Genomic DNA, 15,444 nt, shown 5'->3' with positions numbered 1-15,444 from the left:
TGGACCATCCCCTTCTTACAAACCATGGTGGAAGATAACCACGCTGGTTATGCTGGTAAATAACATAAATCCTTGCAAGCCTGAGAATTAACTGTTTATTTTAGTTTACCACTAAGCTGTGTGTAATTTACATGACATGCTGTTGTTGTTTGAGAATCACACTGTTACAACTACAATTCTACCAACTCGGCATCACGTACTTTGTACTGGCTGAATGTATTTATTTTTTTGTTTGTGCCTGCAAAAGCATTAAGAAAGATTTACAGGCAGAAAGCTGTTTAAATATCTGGGCACTGGTGACAGCCACGGGTACCTTGCACAGGCTGTATGCCCTGTAGAAACCAAACTTGTTCACACTAGTGCTCCAATGACACAAAATCTGGCCAAGTGACTTGAATTTATCTCAGGTAAATTTGCAGCTTTTATCTATAGCATCATGTTTTAACAAGGAAACGTGAAAATGTCTTTAATGTAAGAAATTCAGGGGTATGCTGTTAAAAGAAAGTTAATTGTGTAAATACAGGGATGAATAAAAAAAGTACAAGGCAGGGCTAGTTTCTAGTGTGGACCTTGGAAAGGATGCAAAACACTTCTCAGAAAATTAACTAATTTTTTCTTGCTAACCAGACATGAAAATTAATGTTGAAAAACATTAAATGTAAGGTTTATTGTTAACCAAACCCAAATATACTGTATAATCTTCAAAAAAAAAGCGAGTTTTTTACAAGTTCAATCCTGAATTTCAAGTTTATATTTTTTGTGTAACACTTACTCCACACTTTGTAGTGATGGCCAGGAAAAATATTTAACCTCATGTTTTTGTGTAGAACAATGAAAACAAAGTTTTTGATAAAATAGTTGTCTATGGTGACCAACTATAGACAATAGTGAACAATATAAAAAAAGTTCATTAAAAATGTCATGTTACTCATGTTGCCTAATCCATATGTCAAGTCATCCGGTTGTGTGCTCCCAACGTACGAAACACATGCATTTTTACTAAAATATTGTTAAATAAACCACCTCTGGTGAATGATCTTATGAAGAAAAATAGGACATGCTCAAAAGCAATGGAGTATTTAAACTATAGAGCTGCCTCCTGTCATTACATTTATGTTCATAGTGGTGAAGCACAACCAGAGTACTTTGGGATTATTTAACTGCAGATGTTTTTGGTTGTTGAAGCATCTCAGATACACACATGTATGAGGCATACGCTCTCCCAGTTAATGATTTCACTCACTTCACTTTTATCTTTAGCCAGGAGGGGGAGTGTTGTGTGTCATACTATAACAACATTTATTACGGTACCTTAGAAAAATAAAGCTCTATCTATCTAACTATCTATCTATCTATCTATCTATCTATCTATCTATCTATCTATCTATCTATCTATCTATCTATCTATCTATCTATCTATCTATCTATCTATCTATAAGAAAAAAGCTCAAAAAGCAAGACTTCTGATAAAAATATGATTAATAAAAGCCTTGCTGAAAGTCAACATGTATAACATGCCTACAGTAAGTGACTGAGCGGTGCGGCATCTCATACACTGGGCCTATACATTGTGGTGGGCGGCCGGGTCCCATGCCCGACCGGGACGCCCCTTCTACATATGTTACAGGGGAGCACCCATAGGCGTCTCAGTACCTCCCCCGGGACACTTGGTGGCAGCCTCCCTGGCTGATGATGGTGCCTCAGTTTCCCGAAAAAAAGTGAAACTAATGAAATAGCAAAAATTCAAAGAAAAAAAAATCTTTTTTTTTTAAAAATTTTATTAATTTTATTGTAATCATTCCATACAAATAGATCAATTTATACAAAAAAGAATTGAAGACAAATCAAACCCCACCCTTGAGAAAGAGAGCATGGCCAAAGGAGAATTGCTTAGGGCTTTTTAATAGGGCAAAAATAAACAAAAGAAAGGAAAAAATATATATAGGTAAATAAAAAATGGAGAAGGGAAAGAAATGCGGAAATAATTATTTCTTCTTATTCTAAAATATTATTGATTAGATCCTGCCAGGTTTTGAAAAAATTTTGTACAGATCCTTTAACTGAGAATTTGATTTTTTCCAATTTCAAATAATATAAAACATTGGTTTCCCACTGACTTATCAGAGGAGAGTTAGGATTCTTCCAATTTAACAGAATAAGTCTGCGTGCCAAAAGTGTAGTGAATGCAATCACAGTTTGCTTGTCCTTCTCCACTTCAAGTCCATGTGGAAGAACACCGAACACAACTGTTAATGGGTTAGGAGGGATTGTGACACCAAGGCTGTCTGAAAGGCACTTAAAAATTTTGGTCCAAAATGATGTTAGTTTGGTGCAGGCCCAGAACATGTGACCCAGTGAGGCAGGAGCCTGGTTGCAATGTTTGCAGGTTGGATCTTGCCCTGGAAACATTTTGGACAGTTTTAAGCGAGACAGATGAGCTCGATATAAAATTTTTAGTTGAAAAATTCTATGCTTTGCGCATATGGAGCTCGAGTGAATTCTCTGCTTTGCTACCTTTCACTCCTTTTCTGATATATTGATTAAGAGATCTTTTTCCCAATGTCCTCTTGGATCTTTGAAAGGAAGGGACTCTAATAAGATATTATATAATGCGGAAATGGTGTCTAAGTCATCAAAATTGAGCAGTACTTTTTCCAGCATGGTAGAGGGTACGAGATGAGGAAAATCGCGCAGTTTCTGTTTAACAAAGTTTCTAATTTGAAGATAGCGAAAGAAATGTGTAGCTGGGAGGTTGAATTTGGAACATAATTGTTCAAAGGATGCAAAGATATTGTCTATATAAAGATCTCTGAGCAATTTAATCCCAAATCTTTTCCAGGTATTAAAAACTGGATATGTTTGCAAGGGTTGAAAGAGGTGGTTCTCTTGCAGAGGTGCCACAGATAAAAGATTTTCCATCTTAAAATGCTTTCTAATTTGGTTCCATATTCTGAGTGAGTAAAGCACAATTGGGTTATTAGTATATTTGCGATAACTTGCATTTATTGGAGCGCAGAGCAGGGAATATAAAGAAGTACTACAGGATTTTACTTCTATTGCGGACCAAGCCTGTGTATGTTCATTTTTTTGTGTCCAGGTTTTTATGGCTTGTAAGTTTGCTGCCCAGTAATAAAGCTGAAAATTAGGTAAAGGCTAATTGCTTAAAAAACGATTTATTGATATATATTGGAATGAATTGAAATAAAAAAAGAAGTTTAGGAAGGATATTCATCTTAACAACGTTAATTCTTCCGGCTAGGGTGAGATGAAGGGTTGACCATCTATGCAAGTCTTGCTTAATTTTTTCCATACAGACGGCAAAGTTTTGTTGATAAAGAGCTTTATGTTTACTTGTGATATTTACCCCTAGGTATTTAAACTGATCTGCTATGGTAAAAGGTAGGGTGTCCAATCTAATATTATATGCTTGTGAATTCACTGGATAGAGTATACTTTTATTCAGATTAATTCTAAGACCAGATATCTTTTGAAATTCTGTGAGTGCTGTTAAAACTGCAGGCACAGTATTTTCTGGGTCTGATATATATAAAACCATATCATCTGCATATAGAGAAATTTTCTGTTCCAGTCCTTCTCTGATAATCCCCTTTATCTGATAAGAATTTCAGCAGTGAACCGCCAGTGGTTCAATGGTGATTGCAAACAACAGTGGTGACAAGGGGCATCCTTGTCTGGTGCCACGTTCTAGCTTAAAGTAGTCTGAACAAATGTTGTTAATACAAACTGAAGCTTCTGGATTGGTATACAGTAGTTTGATCCATGCACAAATATTCGGTCCAAACCCAAATTTCTCCAATGCAGTGAAAAGGTAGTTCCATTCAATCATATCAAATGCTTTTTCTGTGTCTAATGATAGTAATTATCTCTGGGGTGTTTGATATTGCTGGTGAATATATAACATTAAACAAGCATCGGAGATTGGAAGATAGATGTCGGCCTTTAATAAATCCAGTATGATCCTGTGATATTACCGAAGGCAGCACTTTCTCAATCCTTCTAGCTAGAATTTTTGAGAGTATCTTAACATCATTATTCAGGAGTGAAATTGGTCTGTATGATGCACATTGTAACAAGTCTTTATTTTGTTTAGGAAAGACGGTGATTAATGCTTGACGAAATGTTTGAGGTAGTATTTGGTTGTCTCTAGCTTCTGTAAATGTTGCCAATAAGAGGGGAGCTAGCTGAGTGGAGAATTTCTTATAAAATTCTACGGGGTAACCATCAGGGCCTGCTGATTTCCCGCTTTGAAGTGACTTTATAGCATCTAGTAATCCTGATAAGGTCAGAGGTTTATCCAGTTCCTCAGCACTTAAAGCATCTATTTGTGGTGTCTGTAATGTATCCAGAAATGCATTAGATTGTGTGTTGTCTTCTTTGAACTCAGTAGAATATAAGGATTTATAATAATCTCTAAATGTGTGCATTATATTTTTATGGTCAATGATTTCTTCTCCATTCGTGTTGGTGATTACTGGGATTGCATTGCAAACTTTTTGTTTGTGAATTTGTTGAGCTAAAAGCTTATTAGCTTTCTCTCCATGTTCATAGTAATGATGTCTTGACTTATAAATAAGTTGTTCAGTTTCTTTAGTTGTCAAGATGTTGAGTTCTGTATGCAGCGCCTGCCTTTTCCTATGAAGAGCTTCACTTGCCTGGCTTGTTCTTCATCTATTCTAGTAATTTCGCTTCTTAGCTCTGACGCTTTCTTGGTTTCTAATTTATTTCTGTGGGAAAGATATGAAATAATCTGACCTCTTAAGAAGGCCTTTAGAGTATCCCAGAGTGTTCCTGCAGAAACCTCTGAGGGTGTGTTTGTCTCTAGGAAGAAGCTGATTTGTTTGGATATAAATTCTGTGCAGTTCTCGTCTGCCAATAGAAGAGGGTTAAGATGCCATCTGCGAGGTGAGTGTGAGGGGCTTAATGATTTTAGCTCCAAGACTAGAGGGGCATGGTCGGAGATAACAATTTTGTCGTATTTGCACGATTTAATCATAGGCAAGAAATTATTATCTATAAAAAAATAATCAATTCTTGAGTAGCTATGATGCACTGGTGAGTAGAACGAATATGTTCTTGAGTTTGGGTTAAGAAACCTCCAGGGGTCTGATAAATTGTGGTCAGTTACAAACTGTGTAATTGTCTTTGCAGTATTAGATGTCATCCCCCCTGTCACAGGAGTCCTATTTAAGAGTGGATTTAAAACACAATTAAAGTCCCCAGCCATTATAATTTTATGAGTGTTCACATTGGGAATGGATGTAGATAGATTTTGCATGAATTCCTTATCATCGACATTGGATGCATAAACATTTATCATAATCATTTTACTGTTAAGTAAGTTGCCCATGACCATCACATATCTCCCTTCAGGGTCCGATACTACATCTGATGCTACAAATGGAACTGTTCTGTGTATGAGAATTCCCACCCTTCTAGTTTTCTTTATAAAGCTAGAATGGAACATTTGGCCAGTCCAGTCTTTTTGTAGTCTGAACTGATCCTTGCTTAATAAGTGGGTCTCCTGTAAAAACACTATTTTAGCATTTAAGCCTGTTAGGTGAGAGCATACTTTCTTTCTCTTTAATTTGTGATTCAGGCCATTAACATTCCAGCTCACAAAGTTAACTGTCCCATCATGGAGACATTGATTCTGAGTTTTTAATGTCATTTTATAGTCTTAATTGGTAGTGAGGCAGTTTTAATCTTAATTTCAAAATTCCCCATGAGTTATTGCATTTTAGCCTATTGTTGCATTGATATTTATAGTTACAAGGATTAGAAGAATAGATTAGATATAGCCTGCTCTCCTTCTCTCCCCACCTTTATCCCCCCACCCCACCCCATTTTGCCTCCCCGCATGAGGCTTGATCCCACTTCGCAATGTCTCAGTCCTCTGACATACAAAGAGACAGAGCACGTCCAAAACACAACAAAACCCCTCCGCAGTGGCGTTAGAGAATTAAAACAAAGTAGAGATATCTATTGCAGCTGAAGTCTAAATACTATCTGTCAAAAATATAATCATTAACAGTCTTTAAGCTTAAAATTAAGATAATAAAATAATGAACCCTGGGAATGATTTTAAAAAGTGGTCTAGGATAAACATAGTAGATCCTAATGCAATAGTAGAAATAGCAATAAACCAAGGGTATGATATTAAACAGTCTACTTTCAGGTAGTAAAAAAAAAGCAAAAAAAACCAAACCCTAATTTAATTACTTCCACACTTCCACACACTCATGCCTATAACTGTAATTAAGACATAAACATATAGAGTCCAAGTAAAGAAAAGGATGTATAATTATAATACCAGTCTCTTTAAAAGTGGATCTGACAGCAGATGATAGGTCCTTCCCATGCCATGACAGAATACGGCTCCTTATTAACTTTCAAAAGAGTGTCGGAAACAGCTTCTTTAATTCCTTTTCAGCTTCCTCCTTGCTTGAAAATACATAATATTGGTCTTGAATTTCCACTTTCAGTTTTGTGGGATACAAGAGGCTGTATTTGATATCGGCTTTCTGTAGCAGCTTTTTAATATTAAAGTAGGCTGCGCGTTTTGCAGCTGTTAATGGTGAGAAGTTGGGGAAAATACGAATAAGATTATTTTCAAATATAATCTCCTGCTTGTGTCTGAGAAGTGCCATCACATCAAGCTTACATCGTAATCGCTCGAAGCGGACAATAAAAGACCTAGGTTTAAAGGTGCTTGATCTGAGTATGCAATAAGCTGCTGCTATCTCTGTATCTAATTTAAAGTCATCTCCAATTATTTTAGAGAGTAATTCTACTGCAAATTTCACTGGGTTTGAGCTTTCTCATTTCTCAGGTATACCTTCAATTCTTATATTATTTCTTCTGCACCCATCTTAGTCTGTCTCCGAGTTTTTTGCATTCAGAATTCGAAGCTGTAGCTTTTTCATCGGCTTTAGATGCCATTTGTTCTGCTGTTTCAACTTGAGCCGTGAATGCCTGCTTAACGTCCTCCAGCTGATCTTAAACGTCATTCATCTGGTCAGCAAGTTTTTTCAGTTTGGATCTATTTTCTTTAATGTGTTCCTCTAATTTCTCCAAGATGCCTTTAAAGGTCACGTCAAAACGTTTAAATAGACGCATTTCCCGGTCTTTGTTATCCTTCTTAAGCTCTTTCTTAAACTCACTTATGGCCGTAGCCGTGGCAGTGGCCAGTGTAGAGATCATCTATTTCATCATCTCTCTCAGTTCAGACAGTTCGCTTCGGCTGTCGTGCTCCGCGAGTGGGATTGCAGCTCCTGTTACAGCAGATGCTGCAGGCTCGCGATGAGTAGATGAGAGCACGTACTGCAGGACCTTTTCTAGTCTCAAATGATCCTCAGAAACCGGCGATCCATCATCACCTGTATCACTTGCACCTTCGCTCCCATTTTCACTCTCGACTGGAGATGATACAGTAGAGCGGGGTCCTAGGAAATCTGCGCATTCGTCTGCCTGTTCCAGGTCAGTCTCCAAGAGGCCATACCTCGCACTCGGGCCAGATGTCTGTCCAGACTTTGATGCAGCTTTAAGTTTCTTTCTGACTTCTCTTCTTGTTACTCATGCTTATATATTGTAGTGGAAGTTCCTTGGGTTGGGTTAAATACAGGATACCTCTAAATAATATGAAATACGTGGGAAAATAAAGCCACTGCTAGCGGAGCTCTGCTTCAGACGTCCATCTCCAGATAAAAAAAATCTTAAAAGTGTGTATCCGGAAAACCAAACACGGGGGTTGGTGAGCGAAGTGAGGAGGGGGCAAAGCCCCCTAATTTTTGATAAATTCCAGACAGTGTCTCACAATTTTCATCAATACTTATGTAGTGCTTGAGATGGACTCATTCATTTAAAAGATCATTATGATCAAGATCTTGGTGATATATATTAGTTTTTGTTCAGCTCATTCGAGTCAATTATTTTCAATTCACCAAAGAGGAAAAATCGATTTCCAATCAATGAATAAGCTTCTGCACATTTTATTAATTCAGAAATTAAAGAATCCAGAACAGGAAGAAATGTTTCTACCTTAAATTTTTGAAGAGTATCTCCTCTTCTGCTCCATCATATCTAGTAAGACGCACACTTTGCTTTTGTTCACGTTTTTTTATATAGCTATAATCTAAAGCTGGACACCTACTCCTGGTTTTTAATTCATAGTCCCTAAATTTATCGATAATTTCCTGAAGACAGATTTTGAGAGACTCTAAAAGATTCATGGCAGTAAGTATATTCACATTCTCAGACTGTACAACATTACTTCTTTTGTTAATTCTTTCAATAATGTCATTCCAAAAGATTGCCATATAGATCATTTCTAGGCTCTCCATTTTCTTGCTTAGTCCTTCTGCCTCTCCACTTGCATTCATTTCCTATTCAGTTTCAGCTGATATAGAAGCAAGTACATGCTTGTTGTGGTGTGAAATTTTGCATATAAGTTGATAAATATTTTGTATGTCTTTATAGGTAACTTGTAACACTAATGTCTATCACTGGTAAGAACAGCAATGGTTAGATGGTTAAGAACCCCTTCCCCCCTTTTAAGAACCAGTCCTTTGTAATTTTACGACAGGGTTGGGGGAAGTGCTTGAAACAAGTATGGCAAATGTCTCTCTGCAGGGTTCTCTCAGTCAACCCCCACAGGAAAGCCAGACTGCCCAGCTGGCAAGCGTCACCTTAACATATGGTTTGGAGGGCAGGTGTGAAGGTGTTCTCTGCCCCATTGGTCTGAAGTATGGTTGTGTGGAATTGGCTTGTATCAGAAGCCTTTAAGTACCATGACACCCTATTGGCTGTAGGGGTTGGACAGAAAACCTATAAAATTGCTTGCTTTACCCCTCCCTATCTCTCTTTCTCTTACAAACATCAATGAAGAAGCATCTCTCTGTCACACCATGAACTGAAAAGGACAACACAATGAAGAGCACAGCTTGGCAACCATATTGAGACAGGCATGCGGCCTGTTCTGAAGAAAGCTGACCACAAATGATGCCTTAACTAAGAGACATTTTAAGTAACTAACAAGTCTGTGTGCCACTTGAAACTACACATCAACATTTATCAGGTTGTATGGTTGCCAATATTCAAATGTACAATGCATATTGTTATTATTTATGAATATTATCAACAATACATTGTTTAAATTGTAACGCAACTCCTGCTTGTCTTTTACTACACCTAACTGCCTGAGGTTATAATTGTGGAAGGGAAGGTGGGGAGAAGTTATATGGTACAATACGTTACAAACAGTGGTAAGTCTGGGAGATTTGAGGCATTCTGACAAAGACTACATATTAATAATACAAAAGGGGAAAGTAGAGTACTCTACTAAGACAAAACAATGCTTAATTTTTTCAAACCCTACACATAGAGCATGAACAGCATCAAAATGTGATGACCATCTTGTGTGTGACAGGTTCTTGACCACCATATGTTTTCCTCAAGATGAAACTAGAATATTCCATCGATGTGTTGAAACAGAGAAAAAGGAATGCAGATGCGGAATGAAGTCAAAAAATTTCACAGATTGTAGAGGACTCTCTACTGCTTTCACTCCCACCAAGTTCAGACTGTGTCCCGCACAAGAGACATACTGTAAATAGCAAACTCATTCAGTTCTCGATTCTGTGCTTGCAATCCAGTCTAGTGTCCAGACATGTGAGATGCATTGTCATATGATTGACCATGGCAGTTTTAGAGGGGAATTGACAGTGTCTGCTAGAGTCTTTGCTCCATGAGAAAATATTGGTATAAATTTGGTATACACTGTATATTGGTATAAAACTTTCCACAGGCTCACATCCTTGAATATACTGAACAGTAAATGCTACATGTATATTGAGCAACAGAGGTGTCAGAATGCGCTATTCGAACACTCCGACAACACAGACCTCTAGTTAGTGGGACAACTTTGAGAACAAAGTTGTTGCTGACGAGAATTTTCGATTGTCAAGGACATCGCTGTTATCTTTATGTGAGTTCCTTTGCCCGCACATCGAAGGAAAGGCAACTGTAATGAAATCAACCTGTCAGTGTTGTCAAAAATGTTGTCTGCACACTCCACTATTTAGTAGATGAGAGTACGCAAGAGGGCAGTCATCTTTGGGTGGTCACGGCAGGTGGTTTCTAAAAGAGTAAGGCAAGTGTGTGCGAAGCAAGTGCAGTGCACTTGGGCCCTGTGTATATACAATTAAGTCACTGAGTCGAAAATAGAGGAATTGTAACAGGGTGTCACCGGGACTCATGTAGAAATAAAGCAGCCATCCACAAATTCCATGGATTATTTGAACAACGAGGGGAGGTTTTCTCTTAACATACAAGTCACCTGTGATTACAAGTGTTCATTTATTGACATTGTAGTGAAATAGCCCAGTAGCGTTCATGATGCCCATATTTTCATAAATTCCATGTTGAACACATATTTGAAAAAAATAAAGGGTGATTAACATTAATCTAATTGACATTCACTTTGTTATCTAGGTCTGTTTGATGCTCTTGATAGCAGATTTTTCATGTGGATGGAGATTTTGTTTTTTAAAAATGATGCATGTATGGATGGGATTTTGTTTTTAAATGAAGGAAGAAAACTCCCGTTTTAAAAAAATACCTGAATACATGTGAACGAAGGCTCAAATCTATGTGGTGGTGTCCTATTGCTTGATTCAAGTACCACCATGCTGGAATTGGACACCACAATGTAGAGTTTGCGAACTCTTAATCTATTTCTGCTGATTTATTTCTTGACTCTTTCTCTTCGCAGATGGTGCGTGGTTTGAATTCATATGTAATGCAAGATTATGATGGGATGGGCCCATGTGTGCTCCTGCATTAAGATGGCACTGCTGGAACCCCGACCAGGGATTGTTCCTGCTTCATGCCTGATGCTTGCTGGGGTGGGTGTGACCTTGGATGGATGGATGGAATAATTAAACATATATAACAGCTGTATCAAACCGTGCAATAAACGCCTTCATGAAAGTAAAATCTGCAATTACCTTGGACCACCAAGTGTTCAAAAAAATGTAAGGAATGTTGAAAAGTCTTCGTTAGGCAAACACTCATTTGATTATTCTTGTAATCATTATTAATTTAATGGTGAAGTTAGGCCTTTATGTTTGGGTACATGCTGGGCAGAAAGAAAGAAGGTAGGGGAGGAAGGCAGGCAGAGCAGAGCAGGAGAGAGAAAAGCAAGGAGAGCCGAGAAGGAGAAGATCCCAAAGAAACTGAGAAGAACCTCTGTGGACTGAACATGGATCTAAAGCAACTCTGCACCAGACATGAAAAGATTCCTCTTCCATCAACTTCATTTTTTGCCTAAGTGTTTTCAATAAGACGTTTTTTCAAATACATTTCTTAACCTTTAAAGTCTCTTTTCAAATACATTTCCACTTTTGCTCCCATAGATTTTACTGTATATTTACTAATGTTGCTTTATAATATTCATTTTATACTGTTTGACTGGGTTAAGGTACACAGGGGTTAGCAGTTGAGAAGAGACGAATTCAATAGAAAGCAGAGTGGTGAGTGGGCACCTGGCACAGGTGTAGCTCAGGTCTGAAGACAACCGTTTGGTCCGCTTGTGCAGAGCTTGCACGTGTCTTTGCTTGAAGCAGCTGCCCACGTGGGGTGCTATAAAGCAGGCATCTAACACTCCTATAAACAATATGGTTAACAGTAACTATAGCATAGGCAAATCAAAATAACGGAAACCTTTATGAAAATATATTCAAGGTATAGTGTTAAGAGCACCTGGTGTACAGGGGTTTGCAGCTGAGGAAAAGACGTTTTCCAACAGTGGCAGCATGGTGCGTGGACGCCTGCCTTGGTGGCTGGCACAGGTGTAGCTTATGCTTATGGAAGTCTCTTTGCTTAAAGCAGGTGTCCATGTGCAGATAAAACTGTACACAGGACTATATTAAGGTGAAATTCCATGATAATACAGTGGTGCCTAAGAATGTACATTATACAAAATAGAGTGCCAAGCCAGGAAGTGGAAGTGAAGTCATGATGGTATAGCAGACAAAGTTTTTACAAAATAGCTAGTCAACTCATCACACTAAAAGGCTTAGGAAACATTTGGCAGGCATTACTGGGGGGTTAGGCCATTGTGCTGCCAGACAGCACAGCTCTGATCCAAGTTCCAGAAGAAGACAAGTGCACACTGAGGACTTAGCAGTACACCGTGAAGTACTGGATGATTTTAGAAGCCTTAGACTTTGGGCAATAAGATCAGCAATGGCAGTTGTCAAACTTGACATCCCCTCCGTGTAGAAGTTGTGTAATGTGCCACTGGCTTTAGTTGAATCTCTCACTATATGAATCGTCCGTTTTGAAGATACTCATGAAAAATATACCATTAACCTTAATACTTATAACTATGGCTTCCTCAGTGAGCATAAAAACATTCTACCACATTTATGGGTAAAATGTAATGTTTTTATTTGAAGGTAAAGGCCTGATCACCATAGTGCAAAATAATGAATTCAATATTCAAACCCTTAATTTAGCATGAATAATTAGGATAGTTTGTAATATTTATTACTAGGTTTTTGATAATCAGTGTGCAATCAATGAAGAAAGAAGGAAGTCAACTAAATTGGCTGAAAGGAAAGAACAAAAGTAGAACAATATGATAAAATGGAGTCTTTATTGTAAACAAAAAGGTAACAAAGATAAAATACAAATAAAATACAATGGAGGACAAACCAATCATACAAGGGAAATTAGCAAATATAAAAACCCCAGAAAACAGGGGAAAAGAAAATGTAACCAGCTTCTTTTGGCTGCTTTCTATTTCTTGCTTCATTCACCCTCCAAAGTGAATCCTGCCTTCTTCACGTGGTCTTCCTCTTTTCTCCCACTTCAATACTCCAGGACTCTTTTCCTACAAATAAAACACCACCATGAGATTTACAGTTTAAAAATGACACAGGCCCATTTTCTGATTTCTATCCAAAGCACAGCTTAGTCACCTTCTTATCTAAAATTCTTCTTTAGAAATCTGTAGCCTTTAATTGTCTCTATTTGTATATAAACACTGAGTGCTCAACATTTTTGTTAACAGAACTCCTTTTGGCGTCTACATCGTCATGCAGCTCCCAGAACAAGTCAATTTCACTGACTGCAGGCCCATAATGCTAACACATATTCAAGTTCAAGTTCAAGTTCAAGTTCAAGTAGGCTTTATTGTCACTTCAACCATATACAGTTAGTACACAGTGAAACGAAACAACGTTCCTCCAGGACCAAGGTGCTACATGCAACATAAATTACAACATAAATTAACAGAAAAAACTAAACTAGCTAACTAAGAAATGTGCAAACAAAAGCAACAAAGTGACAGTGTGACAAAAACACAAACGTAACATAATAATAAGGTGTTGTGGTGATGAGTTGAGGTAGTGGAGAAACAGTAAACATTCCTTAGTGTAGCAGCCAAAATTAGGAAGTAAAGAAGTTAGTGCAAAAAGTTGTCCAGTAATGGATATTGTGCAAAAAAAGCATTGACAGGTTGGTGTATACGATAGTTTGGTAGTGTAGGTCAGTGTGTTTGCGCTTGTGTTGATTAGTCAGTCCAATCTCAATGTTTTGAGGTAGTTGAGTTAAGCTAAGTGATAATGTTTGTGTGTGTGTGTGTGTGCATGCGTGTGTGTGTGTTTATCAGTCCAGTCCCTTTTTGTTGAGGAGACGGATGGCTTGTGGAAAAAAGCTGTTGCACAGTCTGGATGTGTGTGCCCGAATGCTTCGGTACCTTTTTCCAGATGGCAGGAGGGTAAAGTGTGTGTGAGAGGGATGTGTCCGATCAGCCACAATGCTGGTGGCTTTGCGGATGCAGCGTGTGGTGTAGATGTCTTCAATAGAGGGGAGAGAGACCCCGATGATCTTCTCTGCTGTCCTCACTATCCGCTGTAGGGTCTTACGGTCCGATATGGCACAATTCCCAAACCAGACAGTGATGCAGCCGCTCAGGATGCTCTCGATAGTTCCTCTATAGAAGGTGGTCAGGATCGGTGGTGGGAGCTGGGCCTTTCTCAGTCTTCTCAGAAAGAAGAGACGCTGTTGGGCTTTCTTGTGTAGGGAGCTGGTGTTGAGGGACCAGCTGAGGTCCTTCTCCAGGTGGACGCCCAGGAATTTGGTGCTGTCGACGATCTCCACAGAGGAGCCGTTGATGCTCAGCGGAGAATGGTCGCCTCGTGTCCTCCTAAAGTCAACAATCATCTCCTTTGTCTTGTCAACATTCAGAGAGAGGTTGTTGTCTTTACACCAGTCCGTTAGCCCCTGCACTTCCTCTCTGTACGCTGACTCGTCGTTCTTGCTAATGAGACCCACCACGGTCGTGTCATCAGCGAACTTAATGATGTGATTTGAACTGTGTGTTGCTACACAGTCGTGAGTCAGCAGTGTGAACAGCAGGGGACTGAGCACACAGCCTTGTGGGGCACCTGTGCTCAGTGTGGTGGTGCTGGAGGTGCAGTTCCCGATCCGTACTGACTGAGGCCTTCCGGTCAGAAAGTCCAGGATCCAGTTGCAGAGGGAGGTGTTCAGGCCCAACAGGCTCAGCTTCCCGATCAGTTGTTGGGGGATGATCGTGTTGAATGCTGAGCTGAAATCTATGTACAGCATTCGAACGTATGTGTCCTTCTTGTCCAAGTGTGTGAGGGCAAGATGGAGTGCAGTGGAGATGGCGTCGTCCGTTGAGCGGTTAGGACGGTACGCAAATTGCAGTGGGTCCAGTGAGGGGGGCAGCAGGGTCTTGATGTGTCTCATGACGAGCCGCTCGAAGCACTTCATGATGGTGGGTGTAAGTGCAACAGGACGGTAGTCATTGAGACAGGACACAGAAGACTTCTTGGGCACGGGTACGATGGTGGTGGCCTTGAAGCACGTGGGAACGACGGCGCTGCTCAGAGAGATGTTGAAGATGTCGGTAAGAACATCTGCCAGCTGTTCTGCACATTCTCTGAGCACTCTGCCTGGGATGTTGTCTGGTCCAGCAGCTTTACGTGGGTTGACTCTGCGTAGAGTTTTCCTCACATCCGCTGTAGTGAGACACAGCACCTGGTCGTTCAGAGGAGGGGTGGTCTTCCTCGCCGCCACATCGTTCTGTCTGTCGAACCGAGCGTAGAAGTTGTTCAGCGCATCTGGGAGGGAGCCGTCACCGTCACAGGCAGGTGATGTCGTCCTGTAGTGTGTGATGGCTTGTAAGCCCTGCCACATGCGCCGTGTGTCGCCGCTGTCTATGAAGTGATTGTGGATTCTCTGGGCGTGTGCGCGCTTCGCCTCTCTGATGGCCTGAGAGAGTTTGGCCCTTGCTCTTCTAAGGGCAACTACAACTACAATGCATTAAAATTATACCTTTAAACTATACAGCATCTATATACAGTATGTAAGCCTATAAATTATGTTTAACACCCA

General features: G+C 39.5%; 1 protein-coding gene and 1 long non-coding RNA gene across 2 annotated transcripts in view; one reads left to right on the top strand and one right to left on the bottom strand.

The window, feature by feature from the left end:
* LOC127529747 (uncharacterized) lies at positions 1 to 9,179 on the top strand. The gene is made up of 2 exons (XR_007936338.1): positions 1 to 55; positions 8,905 to 9,179. It is a non-coding gene; the product is annotated as an uncharacterized LOC127529747 (long non-coding RNA).
* Positions 9,180 to 12,659: 3,480 nt separating this feature from the next.
* Positions 12,660 to 15,444, bottom strand: part of zdhhc15b (zinc finger DHHC-type palmitoyltransferase 15b) — a 54,714-nt gene continuing 51,929 nt past the window's right edge. Inside the window, exon 12 of the mRNA XM_028815406.2 lies at positions 12,660 to 12,913. The gene's annotated coding sequence lies outside the window, so the exon portion shown is untranslated. The remainder of the gene's footprint in view (positions 12,914 to 15,444) is intronic.

This window comes from Erpetoichthys calabaricus, chromosome 12, assembly GCF_900747795.2.
Source record: "Erpetoichthys calabaricus chromosome 12, fErpCal1.3, whole genome shotgun sequence".
Taxonomy (NCBI): domain Eukaryota; kingdom Metazoa; phylum Chordata; class Cladistia; order Polypteriformes; family Polypteridae; genus Erpetoichthys; species Erpetoichthys calabaricus.
The sequence above is the reverse complement of the archived record's forward strand: the minus strand, read 5'-3'. Positions and strand labels throughout refer to the sequence as shown.